This window comes from Phoca vitulina, unplaced genomic scaffold (assembly GCF_004348235.1).
Source record: "Phoca vitulina isolate PV1807 unplaced genomic scaffold, GSC_HSeal_1.0 scaffold21, whole genome shotgun sequence".
NCBI lineage: Eukaryota > Metazoa > Chordata > Mammalia > Carnivora > Phocidae > Phoca > Phoca vitulina.
This window is the reverse complement of record NW_022589724.1, coordinates 15689020-15707476: the sequence shown is the minus strand read 5'-3', so window position 1 is coordinate 15707476 and position 18457 is coordinate 15689020.

Sequence of the window (18457 nt, the reverse complement as noted above, 5' to 3'; positions counted from 1 at the left end):
GACATTGTGTTGATTACACACACTTACTTACACACATACACACACACACACACACATGCACACACGAGTTCCATCTTTCAACTTCATATGGTTGTCCTATTTTCCTAAACATGAAGGGCAAACAATCAAAGAAAGCTGTGCACCTTGGTTGTAAAGCAGGGACACTCACAGCAATCCCATATAGTCAATGTGCAGAGTCAATGAGCTAGATTTACGTGACCAGGGCTTTGCAAGTAGTCCCAGTACACATGAAGGTGTGGGTCTTGGAGGCAGCTGTGGGGTGTGAAGACTCATCAAGGGCCCTGCGGTCAAAGCCCTGGGTTTGAGTTCAGCCTCTGTTTCTTTGCTTTGTCTTTCCTGCAAGATCTAGGACCCGGCTCTCACAATCTCACAGCCTCAGTGTCCATGGTTATACACGGGTATCGCCACACCGGCCGCGCGGGGCCGTCAGGACGGGGAAGCGAGACATTGCCCAGGACCTGTACCTGACTTTGTACCTGGCCCTGTACCTGGAGGCGCTAGCTACAGGTGTAAGGGAGGCCGTGGGTTCTACTGTAATTACAGAAAAGCAGAGGGGCCCCTGAATTAGCCGGGCAATTACCCACCCCCGCCCCACTGAAGTCGTGAAGAGCCCAGAGCAGGGCTCAGCACCAGACACAGAGGAGGAGCTCACTATCACCCCCCAGCAGCATGGCCCCGCGTCCCCAGAGCGCCCGCGAACCTCAGCCTGCTCACCTCACAAGTGCACTCGGCAATGACGGAGAAACTAGCCTTTGCTGCACGGGTGAGTTCCTTTGCAAGAGGAATCCACCACCTCGGTCTAGCCTGGGTCGGGCACCAACGCCATTCTCTCCCTGAGACGCAGCTGTGTCAATCTGCACCAAAGAAAGGGATTAAGGAAACAAAATTTCTGCTCTGGGTATTCAACCATCTCAGACTTAAAGGAGGCAAACAAAAGGAAGGATGTGACTCACCTGGCCGCTGGGAATGCATTTGCCTTTAATATTCAGGTCGGTGACATTCACTGGCAGTAAGTGCAGACACCCATTTTAATTAAATATTAGGAACAGAATAAAAACATCCAGAAACTTGACAATACAAGTGATGTGCTAAGAACTCTGTTATATGTGCTGTTTTCTGTTCCATCCTTGGAAAACTACGTTAAACCTCTTGGGGCTTTTGTTTCCGTTTCCTGTGTTCACCCATACTGGATACCTTGGTTTGGATACCTTGGCTTTGCAGAATGAGCTCTTCGAAGATGCCAGCCATGTCTCCTTCATCTCCTCATTGCCCTGCCTAGCCCAGTAACGGGCACTAAGAAATTGCATGGGGGAGCTCACACGGGGGACCAGGCAGCTCTGGCCACCCCCCTGCTGTAAAGGATACTGGATACTAGAGTAGAAAAAGGGCCTGGAAACTGTCCTGTGCCGAATCAGAGAAAGAATGAAGAGGGCTCTAAGGTAGGAGAATGGCAGGTGAGGTGGGGACGACGAGGTAGCAAAAAACCCCTCATGGCCTGAGAGACCACACCTAAAGCACAGTTTCAGGAGGCAAGGATTTTGAACCCAATCCTGGAAATGGATGATCGAATTTAGTACCCCTCTCCAACACTGGTGGTTTTTCATACTGTAGGGATTTCTACCTGCAGGAATTTTTAAATTGTGAGTCAGAAAGTCTGATCTACTCTTGATCATCACTCCAAGGAATTCAGGGTCCTGAGTGAGGTCATTCAGCTTATATGAGCATAAAAATACAAACCAGGAATGCAACTTCATCTCGGCAGATGATTGTGTTTTTGCCGTTCCTACTGAGAATCACAGATTTTTCCTCTGGTGGGAGAGAATTTTTCTAAAACAGTGTGATGGCATATCTTTTTCCCTCAAGTCCAACCTCAGAGCTTTCCAAAGAATACACATTCCAGACTCAGTCATCAGGGACCCCTCTGTGGATGGCCAATGTTTTGGTACAAAGGAACCCAAACAGAAGCAGTGAGGGAGAAGGTTCTGTTGTTACCAAGCTTCACAAGAGGAGGGTGTTAGCTGACCTAGAACTATAGCATGTTCAGCTTTGAGGGAATTTTAGACACGAGCGACCTGGGGCCCGAAGCAAAGTGACTTATCTCCATTGACCCACAGAGAGTGATCAACCTGGACAGCAGAGTGATTGCACCAGGCCAATCCAGGGACTGGACTTTGCCATTGGACATCAGAGGCCACTGGTTTCCCCAAGAGTTGGAAGCAAAGCTGGGCCTTGAGTTCTGGGGAAGAGCCAAGGAGGAGGAAAAGGCTAAGGGGACAGGCATTCCAAATGTCCCTGCTCAATCTCCATGGCTTCCCCCAGTCGACGAGTGAGTTAGCAGTCAACCTCTGAGAGAAGGACAGTGCGCTCAGTGTCCCTCTGTCATCGGTCATCTCCAAAGCACCGAACACAAGGCCAGGCTCCCAGGAGGTGCAGAGCCCCACCCCGCACCTGGCAAGGTCTCACCTCTCACCCAATAACCATTTACTGAGTAAATGCGAGATAAAGGGGGAAGTAACCTTGCCCCATTAACTTCTAGAAAGTAGCCTGAGGATGGAAAAACTATAAAGGGGAAGGAACCTAACATAAATTAGGAACCATAAATCAATAATACTCTATAAACCAACCCCAGGATCTTATATGCGGCAAGCAGAGTAGGCACAACCCCTGTCCTCATGGCATTTACATTTCTAATTTCTCCTACCCACTTTAATAGAGGAAATTATTCTTCAGAAAAACACACTGATGTATTTCACATTTTGCCTCACTGAAGACCAGATTCCATGATCTGGGCACCTAACAACGGGGAATGCATCTCCCTGCCTGATTAGTGCTTAGGAGATTTATGTTCAACACTGTACTTCCCTGGGCAGGTTATGCCTTGTCGTTGAGCCTCGGTGTCACCATCTGTAAAATGAGCAGACCAGGATAATGTCCTCTCAACTCCCAGGTACGGAATGCCCAAACCTCACCTGGGCGCGGAAAGGAGGCTTGCGGTATTTCGCTTTAATCTGCAGCGCCACCTTGTGGTTATCGACGAGGAGCGCACGAGGGATGGGCGAGAGGCTGAGTGATGGTCTGTAACACTGCAGCCAGGTCTGAAGGTGACCAAGGGGAGTGAGAGCTTACCCCTCCCTCCCCAGGGGGCTGGATCTGATGAATGGGATACAGGAGATTTCTTTCAAGTCATAGTCCACAGTCCCTGGAAGCCTCATCCTGCTCAGAAACACCAAAGACTGTCCCTCTCACAGATTCGTGGGGGCTGCCTGGAGAGGCTTAGAGAATGTGTCCTCCCCCAACACTCTGTGCTTACATACCCTTCCTGAAGTCTACTGGATGCTGACAGATGGAATGAGGCCGGGGCAAGACGCTGGAGCCAGAGACAAAAAGGAGACAAGCCAGTTTTCTAAGCCCAGCTCTTCTCGCTCAGGCTATGGGAAAAGTATGTCGTTGCTTCCAGGGTCCGGGGGCTCTGAACATTTTCAAGCTTCTGATTCTCGTTATTGCCTTTTCCTCTTAGAGCCATTTTTTTTTTCTTTTCTTTTTCTCATGGATACATTATTACAAGGAGTTGCCCTATCCCTGAGAGGCCAGATACCAGGTCCCTGGCCTCAGTTACATACCAGTCAGGCTTAAGGCTGTGATATCCTTGTTCCCAACACCAAGCTGCAGATTAGAATTCACCACGTATGGAGCCCACCACAGAGCGACCTCAAGGATCATTTGCAGCCTGATGCCCAAGAGAGGGGGCTCGCAGGAGGGGAGAGGGCCAGTCTGAAAATACCCAGTCCATGAAGCATCAAGAACTGGGAATGATCGTTACTTTGGATGGCAAGCGACGCAGAACAAGAGAACAACAACATGACGGAAGCACCAGCTATCCCAAGCATCACTCTGTACTCCGCACTCAGCTACACCTTTCACATGCACTGTTGCATTTAATCCCTGTAACACCACCATGAAGTAGCTAGTTGTATCATTCTAATTGTTATAGTAGAAAAAAAAAATAAGCCTTAGTAAAGAGAAAATAACTCACCCACAGTCTCCCAGCGTGGAAGTGGTGTCACCAGGGTCTGAACCTGTGTGTGTAACTCTGGGCCTCGAGGCAGCACCCAGAAGAGCCTGAGACAAGGATTCTGTTCTGGTCCTCACTCGGTCACCTGGAGAGCTTGGACTGGTACTCAACATCGCCGGCTTCTGGTTCCCCTGGATCCAGAAAAGATGATCCAGCAATATCAGACTAAGGGCAGAACTCTGGATCAGATCATGCTGTCAAGGTCTTCCTAAAACCTCAGATTATGTTTTGTGATACATCGGTGGGGACTGAAGCTGAGGCTTGTAACCCAGCACCCTATAAGGGAATTCAGCTCACCAGTTTGTTTGCTTTAAAATCTGCTAAAAATGTGAATGTAAAAGATGGACCCTGTGTCTCATCCTGGCTCCCATCTTCTCTCTGTATTGCTTTGTGCCAGGCTAGTCGCCTGCCTGAACTTGGTGGACGTGGGTTCGGGGACTCTTGGTTCAAGCCAGATCCAAGCCAAATCTGACCCGCTGGAAACCAGAGCACAGGCCACTGTAGAGGCTAACCTCACCGCCAAGCTGCCTCTAGGAACATTTATTATTTAGTATTATTATTTATTGTTAAAGCATGAGTCTCTCCAACTCTGGTTTCTGCTTTGGGTAGCTTTTGAGCAACTCAGGTTAAGGCTATAATATTGTAGAAAATATGCTGACCTGGATTTCAGAAGACCTGAATTCTTCTCTTAGTTGGGTGATTCTGGGCAAACTTAGAAACCTCCTGAGCTTCAACTTCCCCATCCGCAAGAGGTTGAGAGTAAACCTTGCCATTTTCTGGGTCCCTGAACAACTAACCCTTCCATTCTGGTTGGTTAAGCAGTTTTGGATCCTAGCTGCACATTTGTGCTGCATTTTTTACATACCTAGGTTCCACATATAGGCATTTAATTGACTCACACATCCATATTTTTCTTAAAAAACTCCCCCAGGAGATTCTAATGTGAAGCTAATGAGGATCATGGCACTACAAGGTGAGTTTGGAAGCATTACTTTTCTCAAAAAGGACACAGAAAGGTTAAAAATAAAACTGCCCACACTTTTAAAATAAATAAATAAATAAATGATACATTCAAAATCAAACCTAGGACTGTCTAACTCTGATCCCAGGCTCTTTTCACATTATACTCACCATGGCATGGTATTTAAAGAACCTAGTTCCTCTCTCCTTGGAATACTCAAAATGCTTTGTAAAGTGCTCAACAAAATAAACATCGTGTAGCTTGCTATGGCTTTTCCCAAGTTCCCTAGTTCCCAGCAAAAGTATAGATAATATCCTCCAGGTGATTCTTTCTAATCCCTCAGATGAGGGCTCGTGACCTTATTTTCAACATACTAGTCCTCAGAGTGAAGAGAGAAGCTAGAACAAGTTGGGAAGAGTGAAGGAAAAGCTTGCTAAAGCCCAACAGTTGGTTGATTCTTATATGCTACACACTGAAAACCCACGCGGCACTTTGTAGATTTTCTAATCAGTTAAAAAGCCCAGATTATCACCATCCAAGGAAAGAACAATGTTTCAGAAGCTCAGTTGGTGCCAACACCCACAGCTTTCAGCAACTCTGTTTCCTGCTTGGGTTCCAAAGCTATCCGTCACATCACACCAGCCCATTTGCAAATGTGACCTGGCATTACACGGTCTGTTGTATTCATCGCATTTATTAAGTAATAGAAAATGAGTGATAGTCGTGAGAGGATATAAAAATTATTTTCATTCAGGTGTCCACATGAGTCTCTTTCACGAGAACAAGAAAAAGGAATCCTGGCTGACTTCTCTCTGTGCCCAATAGCTGTGCCAGGAGGTAGAGAGCGTTGGGCAGTGCTTCCTGGAAGATTAGCTCAGCACTTCACACTAATTAAGCTTCACTACTTCAGACTTATTTGCTGAGTGTCAACTATGCATCTGGCCCAGAGGTAGGATGATGTGACTTTGGATCTGGTACGTAACGAGTTTGAACCTCTTTTTCCTCATCTTTGAGATGGGCAGAATAACATCAGTCCCAAAATGCTGTAAATGACATAAGAAATACTGAAGTTTTGTCAAATGGAAAACAACACTACAAAGTGTTTTGTTTTGTTTTTTTAATTACTCATTTCCCTCTAGAACTCTATTTAAGATGGAGTCATTTTTATGAAATGGACGATTTCCTATCTGTTGTAACGTGAGGTTCCTAACTCACTTGTCAGGGGACCTCAAATTTCCCCCTTGCCATTATGATTGGTGTTTTGTTCTGTGGGACCTTGATAAAGACAATTAAATGTCTGCTTCTTGACCCAGTCCTTCAGAGTCCCTGCCTCCTCCCTCCATCTCTATGTTAAGTCTCAATGCAACATCAATGCATCTTAGGGAAATGGTTTGTGTTCCCATGGAATTACACACCCTAGTCTTGGGTTACTCCTTAGAGTATCCTGGACTAATTTTCCACCCACTTGAGAAGGAACTTGGACTTTTTCATGGGGAAGAGGAGCTCCAGAGAGTCTATTGCAACTATCTGCCCATAATTCCAATTTTGACATGGAAGAGAGATCACATCTCTTGTCTGTGATGAATCGATTGAAGACCAAGTAGCAGATTGGGATAATTACAATTATGACGCATTGGCAGGGGCTGTCTGGGAATTCACAGTCCTCTGCCTCTGCAAATACAAGTAACAGCTATATTAAATAACATTGGGTGTGGTACATGCTGAGCTGTATTGATTCGACTGTAACTCATAGCATTCAAAATGCAGGTGTGCTGGATATCTTTGCTTTGTCCTTCCAAGATACACGTTCAATACCCTTCTCCATCCTTCTCTGGGCTTGCTTGCCTTCTAGCCCAGGTTAGATTCATCCAGTGGCAAACATTTTCAGAAGCTTAAAGGGAAGAAGAACTCATTCCATCAGCTCCCTGCCTACAGGTTTGTCATGGGCTGGCTGCACGTGGATGACGACTACAGCTCCTTTCAGGAAGCTTCCCCACTCGGTCTGGGTATTTGTGTTCCAAGGGCCCCGTAAGCACTCCTTCCTCTCTCCCCTTCAGATCCAGGTGTGACGCAGATGCCCTACTGCCCTTGACCTAGAGGGCTGCACTACAGCCTGAGGTTTCCTGATACCCCATGTTCATCTTTGTCAATAGTTCCTTTATCATATTTTCCCCACATTACTCACCCTTCTACTAGGATTCTGACTGATAAAGTGGGATAAAAATAAAATATGAGAACACGGAATTTAAGACCTAAGAAGACCTCCCTCAGAAGGTTTCCCTTGTCCTTCTAGCGTTTTCCCTAAACCCTGTAGATTACAGGTGAGACCAGGAAATGACTCACAAAGTGAGCGGCAGGGATTAAGAATTCATCGTTCTGATGGAGATCAGACACTTCAAACCTCTTCCCTGTTGCCTATCTGAAGACTGCAGAAGAGCTGGCAGAAACAAGAATTCTTTCCTAAACAGTCAAACACTACGTAGGCCAGGTCATCGGAGTTAACATCCTCTGTGATCCATCATGCTGACAGCAGGTACCTTTGATGTGATGAGGGGAGAATGGCACCTCATCTCTGAGGTCTTCCTCCCCCAAACCCCAAGCCCCAGGTTCACCATGAGAAAAACATCATACAAACCCACACTGAGGGAATTTTACAGAATGCCTGACTTGTATTCCTCAAAACCATCAAGGTCATCAAAAACAAGGAAAGTCTGAGAAATTGTCACAGGACAGAGTCATCGAAAGAAACTTGCCAACTCAATGCGATGTGGTATCCTGGTTGGGAATTTGAAACAGGAAAAGGATGTTAAGGAAAACTGGGGAACTCCAAACAAAGAGTGGGATTTAATTAGCAGTAATGTACCAATATTAGCTCCTTATTTGTGACAAATAGATCATAATGATGAAAGATGTTCGTAACAGGAGAAAATGGGTAAGGGATACAGAGGAGTTCTCTGTATCCTTTTTGAAATTTTTATGTAAATCTAAAATTATTCCAAAATAAAAACATTTTATAAAAAAAAAAAAATCAGTCACCACTGTCCTCTGAAATAGGACCTGAGTATGAGGCGCATGAATGCCTCCCTCCCCTCTCCAATCGGTAAAAGACTAAAAAAGAGGGAAAAAAAGAAAAAAAGAGCAATTTCCAGATTTAGGCAGAAAAAAAAGTGCTGTAGAGTACAAACTCTGAAAAAAAAGTTCCGTTTCAGAAACTTTCATGAAACAGACTATAAAAAGACTTTCTAAAGCATAGATCTTCACAAACCATGGATCTAAAATAATGTCACGTGTAATCAATTTCACTTTGGTAGTAGTATTATCTTATTTTTTTTTAAATTGAAGATAAAGAGTTGGAAGGGTGGGGGGCATGGCGGAAAAATAAAATGCATTTAAGCCCAGATACCAAATATGGCTGCACCTCTACCTGCAAAGCCCAAACATATGTATCCATATTTAGAATTCTCAGAATCTTGTGTATTTTTTAAAAACCTGAATCTATCAACTCTAACCTCCTGCTGTTTGAAAAACAATTTTTAATGTATATATTTAAAAGAAGATCTCCTATATCTGGTAAAAAATCACATTTTGTGAATCAAATCCAAGGATTAAGTCTTCCTTAAGTTGCACCTGGGACTTAAAAAATAATAATAATAAAGGGAGAGAGAGTTTGGCCAAATGCATATGGGATTTTATAGAATCTGAAATGAAACGAACCCAAATTCTTTAAGATGTAGACAGTGCTCTGAAACCGGTCTCATTTCCCTCCGGGCATGGGAAGGTCTGAGAAGCCCAGTTGACCTGCTTGTCTGGGCAAGGAGGGAGGCTTCTATAAATCCGAAAGCAGGGCAGAATGGGAGGAGGCAAGGGGAAAAAAGATGAGGGAGGGGTGCACTGGGAAGAAGAGGAGCAGAGAGGAGCAGACAACACAGCACGCAGGTATTTTGTGAGTACCTGATTATGCCTCCAGGGTTTTAATTCCAGCTAGAGGCACGTTAAGTAGGATGGCCGTATTAGCTATCACTACAGCGGGATACTTTTGAGAGTTAAAGGGAGTTGTACTAACAATTACCCTTGGACAAAGATGTAAACCTAAGCAAGACCTACGGGCCCTCAGGTTGTAAGAGGTGACACACCAGTATCCCTCGAAATGTGAAATAAAAGAGTAACATCAAGTTTAAAAACACCATTGTGTCATACCCATCACAGCAATATCCTAGTGGTTATCAGAAAACTTTATTTTTTTTTAATGATGAAATGCTTTCGACAGCTCCTCCGTGCTCTTGATATAAACTCTGATGGTTGTGCCATGATGTCTACGCCTCATATACGGTACCAGCATCTGGGCAAGGCACGTTGCCTCAATGGGTCTCTGTTTTCTATTCTAGAAAATGGGACTATAAATGGCTCCCTCTTAGGGTGGCTCTGAGGACTAGAAGCAGTGTTTGTAAAGTGCTTAGGATAGCAGTGGGAGGCATGTAATAATTGAGAGCTCCCAAGGCATGTGACAACACTGTCACCCAAAAGAGTCTGTCCTTTCCATCCATCCATCCATCCATACATGCATCCATCCATCCATCCATCCAATGAGCGCTTATTGAACACATACTCTGTTTCAAGGACTATGAAACTGGTGACAAAATGGGGGGTGGCGTGGCCACAGTCTCCCCATTGGAACTCACAGTGTGGACTTTGATACAGAAATCAGTTAGGTACGTATTTACTAGGGTTCTGAAGGAAAATGTATGTCAGAGGAGCCTGCTTTAGGCTATGAGAGTACTTGTTCAGGAGGAAGGGAAGATTAGGCAGAGATCTGAAAGGTCAGAGCTTATCTAGATGAAGGGAGTGCAAGGCAAGAGGGATTTCTCTGTCTACAGAACCATCTGGACAAAAGCATGGTGTCCCTGTTTCCCACCTTTCAGGAGCTTGGTGTTCTCCCGGCTATCCAGTCCTCTCCCTCTCTGAACCAGCTACCTGGTTGTCAGCCAATTCCACCTTAGTGAAAAGAGATTTAAGTCCCAAGCCCATGGAATTCTAGAAATTAGGAATCTTGTATTTCAGAAAGGGCATCTACTATGTGGCCTCTAATGTTCGGTTTCATGTTGATCGACCTAAAATGCAATGGGCAGAAATGGGCAGGAAGACGACACATGGTCATGACATTTGGGGGATATCTGCCTAGCAGCAAAGTCTGGGATGAAGGTAAGTGGCAAGAAAGCAGCTGTGAGACTGTGGGCAGGAAGGGACAAAAATTTTGTTTAGTTTTGTGACACGGGAAAGGAGAAGGGAACCGCAATTAGAAATATCTAAGATGAAGACTCAATAGGTCTTTGGTATTAGTTAGTTATGGAGATGAATTCCAACCTCTGGACTCAGGATCCTGAGAGTACAGTGGGAAATGATGGGGAATAGAGTTTAAAAGAGTGGGTTTGGGGGGCACTTGGCTGGCATGTTGCTCTTGATCTCTGAGTTGGGAGTTCAAGCCCCACACTGGGTGCAGAGATTACTTAAAAATAAAATCTTAAAAAAAATAAAAGGGGGGGGCGCCTGGATGGCTCAGTCATTGGGCGACTGCCTTTGGCTCAGGTCATGATCCCAGGGTCCTAGGATCGAGCCCCGCATCGGGCTTCCTGCTCCATGGGAAGCCTGCTTCTCCCTCTACCACTCCCCCTGCTTGTGTTCCCTCTCTAGCTGTCTCTCTCTGCCAAATAAATAAAATCTTTAAAATAAATAAATAAAAGAGGGGGGTTTGAAAAGACAAAGATGAGCTCTAGATGAGTGCTATGTACTGGTGGGATAATGGTGTGGCAAGTGCCCGGGTAAGTGGGCACTTGAATCACACTCTGCTATGGACATTTCCAGCCTAAATTGGGATTCCTCAAGGGACCAATGCATTCTTGATAAGCTTCCACGTAAGAGTCAGTCCTCGAACTTGAGGAATATCCCTACTTTTCTTACTTCCATGGTAAAGCATCAAAGTAATTTGGTGCTTGGATTCTAGCAAATCTAAACTAAACCCAATCCATGTCATATGTTACCTAGTAACCTTGAGCAGTAACTCTTTATCCTCATTGGAAAATGGAGATATTACTTATCTCATAGGTTTTCTGTTTGTATGTGTGTCCTTTGAGCCTTTAATGAGACAACACAATGTAACATGCCTAAAAAAAATAAATCCCTGGCACATAGAAGTTACCTAACTATACTAGCAATTACAATTTAATATTTTATACATGATAGGTTTTTTTTTTACATTTTTCCAAATATTCACCCCATATACTGCATCACTTAATCCTCACTAACAAAATGGTGTTAGGCCATTTTACAGGTGGGAAATAGGAGACTTAGGCTATCAGTGACTTCTACAGCTTCTGAATGACATGACTGAGACCAGCAATTCCAAATCTTTTTTTCCACTCTGCCATTCTGGCTCCTCCAGATCTGGGGCATGGAAGCTGAGAATCCTCAAGAATGCCATCATATTATTCTATGGCCTTGGGAGCTATATACAGTAGTTTTGTATTTTAATAACATCAAATTTAATGAATATCAAATAATTTACATTATTTACAAATAATGTAAACCCAAACTTAGTTGTCTTTCCCCTTATGGTTTGCATTTTTGTGACTTTGTTTAATAGCTTTTTTTTTTAAGATTTTTTATTTATTCATTTGAGAGAGAGAGAGAGAGCACAAGCAGGGGGAGAGGCAGAGGAAGAGGAAGAAGCAGACTCCCTGCTGAGCTGGGAGCCCGATGTGGGGCTCGATCCCAGGACCTCAATATCATGACCTGTGCCGAAGACAGATGCTTAACCATCTGAGCCACCCAGGCGCTCCTAATAGCTTTATTGAGATATAATTTACATACCATAAAATTCACCTACTTTTAAGTGTACAAATCAGTGATTTAAGTAAATTTATGGAAGTGCACAACCATTATTGTACAATACAGATTTCAGACATTTCAATCACTCCAAAAAGATCCCTATGTCTGTCTCTGTAGGCTTACCTTTTGTGGACATTTTGTGTAAATGGAAAATCATCATGTGGTCTTTTGTGTCTGGCTTTTTTTTTTTTTTAACATAGCATGTTTGAAGTGTTATCCACTTGGTAGCATGTATCAATTGTCCTTTCCTTTTTATTGCTGAATAATAAATACTCCATTATATGGATATATTGCATTTTGTTTATCCATTCACCAGTTCAGATACATTGTCATTGCTTCTGTGTTTGGGCTGTTGTTAATAATGCTATTATGCACGAGAAATCAGTGTTGGCAAGGGTGTGGAGAAAAAGGAACCCTCCTGCACTGCTGGTGGAAATGCAAATTGGTGCAGCCACTGTGGAAGACAGTATAGAGGATCCTTAAAAAATTAAAAATAGAACTACCATATGATCCAGTAATTCCACTAGTGGGTATTAACCCAAAGAACACAAAAACACTAATTTGAAATGATATATGCACCCCTATGTTTATTACAGCATTATTTACAACAGCTAAATTATGGAAGCAGCCCAGATATCCATTAATATATGGATGGATAAAGAAGATGTGGTGTACATATACAATGGAATATGACTCAGCCGTAAAAAAGAATGAAATACTGCCATTTGCAACAACATGAATGGAGCTAGAGAGTATAATGCTAAGCAAAATAAGTCAGAGAAAGACAAATACCGTATGATTTCATTCATATGTAGAATTTAAGAAACAAAACAAGTGAGCAAAGGGAAAAAAAAAAGAGACAAACCAAAAAATATACTCTTAACTGCAGAGAACAAATAGATGGTTACCGAAGGGGAAGTAGGTGGCAGGATGGGGGAAATAGGTAAAGGGAATTGAGAGTGCACTTATCTTGATAAGCACTAAGTCATATCTGGAATTGCTGAATCACTACATTATACACCTGAAACTAATATAACACTATGTTAACTATACTGGAATTAAAATAAAATATAATTACAAAAAAATGCTGTTATGAACATTCACATGCAAGCTTGCATGACAAATGGTTTTATTTCTTTTGGGTATGTCCCTCAGAGTAGACTTGCTGGATCCTATGGTAAGTTTATGTTTAAGTTTTTAAGAAATTGCCTTATTGTTTTTTCCAAAGTGATTGCACCACTTTACATTCCCAGAAATATAGGAAGATTCCCGTTTCCCCACATCCTTGTCAACACTTTTTATTTTTTATTTTACTACTTTTTAAGTAATCTCAACACCCATTGTGGGGCTCAAACCAATAACCCCAAGATCAAGAGTCACACGCTCTACCAACTGAGGCTTCTAAGCACCCCTAGACTCTGCTTTTGATGTCATATCTAAGGACTCTACTCAATCTGAGATCATGAAGATTTCCCCTCAGGTTTTTCTCTAGAAGTTTTATAGTTTTAGCTCTGACGTTTAGGACTATGATCTATTTCAACTTATTTTTCTGTGTGATGAGACATAAAGGTAGAAATTCATCCTTTTTAGTGGTTAGTCCTTTCAAGATCAAGCTCACAGTTGCTTCTGTGTTTTCATTTTTCTTATGCTCTGCTCTTATTTTCTTCTTTTTATAATTGTTTTTCTTCTTCTAATTTTTAAAGTCAATGTACATCACATTTTTTTCAGTTTTATTGAGGCATTATTGACAAATAAAAATTGTATGTAAAGTGTACAACTTGATGTTTTGATATACATATACATTGTGAAATAATCACCACAATCAAACTAATGAACATATCCATCACTACACCTAGGTACCATGTTCTTCCTCCACCATGTGAGAACACTTAAGAACCACCATCTTAGCAAGTTTCAAGTATACAATACAGTATTGTTAATCATAGTTATTACAGCATACATTAGACCCCCCAGAATTTATCCATCTTGTAACTGAAAGTTTGTAGCTTTTGACTAAAATCTCCCCGTTCCCCCCACTTCCCAGCCCCTGGCAACCACCACTCTATTCTGTGCTCTCATAGTTTGACCATTTTAGATTCCATATATGAGTGGGATCATACAGGATTTGTCTGTCTGTATCTGGCTCAATTCACTTTGCATAATGTTCCCCAGTTTCTTCCATGTTGAAATAAGTGGCAGGAGTTCCTTCTCTATTTTTAATCTTCTTTTCTTAATGAAGGCTATAAATTTCCCCCTAATCACTGCTTTAGCCATATCACACGAGATTTAATAAATCATGTTGTCACTGTGGTTCAGATCTAAATATCTTAGTCTCCATTATGCATTCTTAACTGATAATTTAATTAATATTAGTCTCCCAATTTCATGAGGAGAACTTTGGTTATCTTTTTGTTACCTCTTTAGGACTTGCTATATTTCTTTAAGCTGATGTCTCCTATCTCTCTCCATTCTGAAAAATCACAGCTATTACCTCTTTGATTTTCACTTCTTTGTCATTCATTATGTTTTCTCCTTCTGGGACTTCTATTAATTCTTTCTCTCTCTCTCTTTCCTTCCTTCAACAAATATTTTGAGTACTTTCTATGCACCACATATTGCTTTCAGCAGTTAATAATAAATTCCCAACATAAAATATTGAAACTTTTAATTTTCTGCTCCATGACTCTTAATCTTTTTTTTTTTAATTACATCTATTTATATCTCTGTTTTGTAATCTAGGCAATGTCACTTTATCTTCCAATTCTTTATTTCTCTCTTCAGCTATAACAAATCTATTTAGCCTGTTTTTTTTTTTAATTAAGATTATATGCATTTTCTCCTTTATAATATGTGCTTTTTCCTAATTCTAATTATTTTCTTTTTTTCTTTTTGGTAATTTCTTGTTCTTCCATTTTAATTTGTTTACTTCTATGTTGCTTTAATCATTTAAAATGTCTTTATTTGATATCCTCTTTCTTATATTCTGTAATTTCAGTTTCTTGGGGGTATTAATTTTCTGCTTTGTTATTTCCATTGGTCTCCCATGTGGTAGATCATTTCCTCAAGTAATTTGTATTTTTGGATTATGTATTTATTTTCAGTGGTGGTCCTTCCCCCCACATTCTATCCCTTCCGTCAATGAGAGGACAGATCCCTTGGATTTTGGAAGTATATCCACAGTGTGGTCTCTTTCATTTGTTTCTGCCAAAACAGTGGGGTTCACAATGGTCTTAGAGCGTTTTTTGCATTATTTTCACTTGTGACTCTGCTCCATGTGAATAACAAATTCTGACCTAACATGCATGCATGGCACATGCTAGCTTTTTAATTTCTCACTGTAGATGGGTTTTTTGTTTGTTTTTCTCCATGAGCATGGGCAGAAGACACACTTTCTTGCTACTTTATTGGACTTACAGGAAGATTTTTTTTTTCCTTATTGCCTGGATCCTGCAATCTTGCAAGGCCTTGGTTTTATTTGTAGCACCTATAATTCCTAGCTTTCTGCAACCATAAATGGATATTTCCTGTCCCTACAGAGTTCAATTTCTATCTTGTCTGTTACCTTTTTAAACCACTACTGCATTAACTTGAGGGCATATGCATTTGGTTTAGCTGGATCTCTTAATTCTTATCCTTCAGAATTTGTTTCACTCTTAGCTATGTGTTACTATATTATTGTTATAATTAATGTAGCATTCAGACTAAGTGGAGGGATCTGAAGGCTCAGCCTGTGATGTCCCTAGAGGTGTGAAGTCAGGTCTTTAGGATGGTCTTTGGGTCTCCTGGCTCTTGGCTTCGTTCTTGTACTTTTACCATAGTGTGGATGGATGTCCCCATGCCTTATTCACTTCCTACTTCCTTCCTGTCATCTCCCTTCACTACTGCTGTCCAGCTCTTCTGCCTTTGTCACCACATTCCTTCCAAAGATATTTTTCAAATGAACGTTTTTGGTTTTTTTTAAAGATTTTATTTATTTATTTGACAGAGAGAGTACAAGCAGGGGGAGCTGCAGGCAGAGGGAGAAGCAGGCTCCCCGCTGAGCAGGGAGCCCAACGCAGGGCTTGATCCCAGGACCCTGGGATCATGACCTGAGCTGAAGGCAGACCCTTAACCGACTGAGCCACCCAGGCGCCCCTCAAATGAACGTTTCTTAAGCCAAGCCTTTATAAAGTTGCAGTGCATAATATTACATCTCAAAAGCAGTGGCCATACTGTTGCAGGGGGCTCTGTAATAACGTAACACTCGGTAATATACACAGTACGGTAACAAATCGCCTAGCTCAGTGCTGGGATGGCACTTTGAATAACCTGGGAGAAGAAACCTCCAGAAGGCATAGTCTATTTGGTGTATAATTTTATAACAAGAAAAAGTCATTGCCCAATGTAGTAGCCACTATTTGTACATTTGAAACGTAGCTACTGATGGGCTTCAGGGCAGGTCGTCCCCAAATATACCACTTTGGCACATTGATTATTTTGTACTAAAACTACTTAAACAGCTGGTGCAAGAAGGACTCTCCGACCCTCCTTTGTTGCCCTGAAAGCAGGAAATAAACTCCCCATGTGAAGGGTTCCCTCTCTGTACCTGGAGGGTAGAAGGCATCCCTATTGCCAGAAACAGGCAATTCAGGGCTCACAAGTCTATATAAACAAATTTTGTTATTTTTTTCATTAATTTGATAGCCCAACCCCAAACACCATTGTTGAATCCTCACAAATAATTGTTTGTTTAAAAGGTATAAAAGCTGCCTGGTTTGGTCACCTCTTCAAGTCTCATATTTCTATGAGCTCCATACATTTGAGATATTTGTTTTCCTCCTATTAATCTGTCTTATGTCAATTTAATTATTAGTCCAGCCAAAGAATCTAGGACTACTAGACTAAGTAACTACATTTAAAATTTTTAAATTAAGTTTAATTTATTTAAAGTTAAAATGGATACTCAATATTGAAAATCTTTCAAGTACACTTGGAAGAATTTTAATATGTGAATCTCCTTTTCCAATTTTTGAATTTGATAGAGATCAACTATTTCTAATGGCAATTTAATGTTCAAATTAAGATGTGCTGCGTGGGTGAGCTAATCTATTGTCTCAGTTTGCCCAGGACTAAGGGGTTTTCTAGTATGAGTGACTTCCAGGGCTAATACCTGGACAGCCCCAGAGACACCAGATGGGTTAGTTGATTTAAGGACAAATATACACTAGATTTCAAAGAATTTTTAAAAGAATCCAAAAGATTTAAGTTACATTTTTATGTGAAAAACATGTTGAAATAATACAATTTTAGATATATTGTGTAAATAATACATATTATTAAAATTATTTCACCTGTTGCTTTTTGCTTTCTTTTAATGTGACTACTAGAAAAGTTAAAATGATATATGTAGTACACATTATATTTCTATTGGCCAGGGCTGATATAGAGCAAAGGTCACTTAGAGTGATTTTTATCTATTTATCTACCTATTTATAGTTTATGTATCTACCTATTATACATATATATGTATATTTATATATTACTATATTATATGTATATTATATATAATAAACATATACAATTATGGTTTTTATATATATATGTGTGTGTATATATGTATAATAAACAGTTAATATGTTCCTGTACATAATGTATGCCAAAAACTAGGCTAAGTCCTGAGCATACATTATTCCATCTCATCTTAACGTAAACCTTGTAAATAAAGATATTATAATTAGCTCCCTTTTATAGATAAGAGCATTGAGGCCCAGAGAAGTTAACCAATGTATTGAAAATTGTACTATTTTGGTAGAGTCAGGATATTAATCTGGTTTCATCATCTTCCAGAACAGATATTTTCTGCCCTCTGATACACTGAAGGTATAGCAGACGCTCTAAAGATCCTGGGTCCAGTGAGTCTGGATCTTGTTGAACAGAGTTTAGCCCACCATTGTCTTCGTAAATTGCATCTCCTATGAAGACATTGCCAAGGGTTCGAGGTTCACATTGTATTAATTTCTTATTGATGCTGTTACAAACTACCACAAACTTGGTGGCTTAAAACAACACACATTTATTCTTTTATAGTTCTTGGGGTCAGAAGTCTGAAACAGTTTCACTGGGCCAAAGCCAGGGCGTCAGTGTGGTTGTACTCCCTCGGGAAGCTTTTGGGGGAGAACCCATTTCTTTGGTAATTCCAACCTCTAGAGCTGTCTGTATTCCTTCCTCCAGCATCAAAGCCAGCAGCTCAGCATCTTCAAATGTCTCTCTTCATCATCACATCACCTTCTCCTCTTGTGTCTCTGTGGTCAAATCTCCTTCTGCCTCTCTCTTAGAAGGTTCATTGTGGGGGGGGGCGGAGCAAGATGGCAGAGAAGTAGGAGACCTGGATTTCATCTGGTCCCAGGAATTCAGCTGGATAGGGATCAAACCATTCTGAACACCTACGAACTCAACAGGAGATCGAAGAAAAGAATAGCAACAACTCTCTGAACAGAAAAGCAACCACTTTCTGGAAAGTAGACATGCGGAGAAGTGAATCC